Below are 1,625 nucleotides of genomic sequence, written 5' to 3' on the forward strand. Positions count from 1 at the left end.
CTCATATCTCATTTCCATGACTTAAACCAAAAGCTGTGACATCATCTTTCATATAACTTGCTCTAGCCTCCACTGCAGCAGCAAATCCTGTCACCACCACCTTCAAAATATACCCTGAGTCTATACAGTTCTACCACCTCCACTGCTATCGAGATCAGGAGAGAAAAAGAAACGTATAGAGACAACCCTGGCATTAGGGGCTCGTTTTCCTCATGCTATGGATAGGCATCTGCCAATTCCAAAAAAAAAAAAAAAGGCTGAAAAGCTGAATGCCCTGAAACTCGCTCAAAACCACCCAGGGGGGTACTGGGAAAGCCATTAATGGGAAGGTCCCTTGCGGTCTGCATAATTTTACTGTAATGTCACTTCAGGGGGTACCGGGGAAGCCGCCAGCTCCAGAAAAACTGAGAGCCAGAAAATTGTAGTTCTAATGCAGAAAATGCACCTTGAAATAGTTTTGATTTTCCTAGATTGATCCTCTCCTGAATTCGTCTGTTTCGTAGGTAGTCTAGCGCATTTGGGAACTGCAATGAGCCAATGTTGTAGGCAGGTGGCGCAAGAGGACCATATCCACCATGGGGCCGCTCCTTTTGGCCCCTTCTGTTCTGGACATTGTTCATTCAATGATGAGTCCACAGTAACCCAAGCAGCTGTTCTCACTCCTGCAAAAATCTGCACCTCTGCTGCGTCTAGGAAGAGAGGGGCTTCATTTGGGCCCCCAGTGGTTCCTTGGAAACACGCCCTCGGGTCTTCCCAGCTTCTCTGCACACTTCCTAAAAGCGTTGGGATAATTCAGGAAACTACACAGCAGGAGGTTAAAACTTAAAAGATTTCTGCTGAACACTTATTTTGGTGGAAAAGCATTTAAGGCATTAAATCCTTTACAAGAGGGCCCCCTGAAGTCCACACAATTGCTAATCAGTCTTCCCTGCTTTCCAGCCCAGGCCTCTCTGTAGAGAAAGAAGGAAAATTAAAACCGCCTTCCATCTCACCCAGGCATCCTTCACCTACTGTTTAGAGGGCGCGTTGCCGCCCATAGACACTGACCAACCCCAGGACACGCCTAGGGCAAGTGCATCTCTTCCAGTGAAAATGTTTAATACCTCCTCAAGGAAAAACAAAACAAAACAAAACAGAACCAACACAAAACTCATAGAAAAAGATCAGATTTGTGGTTATCAGAGGTAGGTTTGGATAGTTGTTGGTGGTTGATGGTCAAAAGATACAAACTTCCAGTTACTTCGTAAATAGGTACTGGGGTATAATGTGTGACAGTTAACAATGCTGTATGGTACAAAAACTTTAAAGAGAATGTTCTCATCACAAGAAAAAACATTTTTTTTCTTTTCTTTGTGTCTATATGGGCTAATGAATGTTAACTAAACTTATCATGGTGATCATTTCACTATATACGTAAGTAAAATCATTATGCTGTTGTGGATGATGAAAAAGGCCACATACTAAACCTGGCAAGCTCAGGAGAGGCCAACATGGTGGTTCCCACAAACTCAGAGACCGAAAGTAGCCAACAACAGAGGATGGTCTGAACATAAAAAATTTCTCACTAAAAGGTCACGGAGGGTAGTCACATCCCGAGCCTGTAGCTTTCTTGAGCCATACCCTTG

Source organism: Pteropus alecto, unplaced genomic scaffold (assembly GCF_000325575.1).
Source record: "Pteropus alecto unplaced genomic scaffold, ASM32557v1 scaffold106, whole genome shotgun sequence".
In the NCBI taxonomy this organism is placed as follows: domain Eukaryota; kingdom Metazoa; phylum Chordata; class Mammalia; order Chiroptera; family Pteropodidae; genus Pteropus; species Pteropus alecto.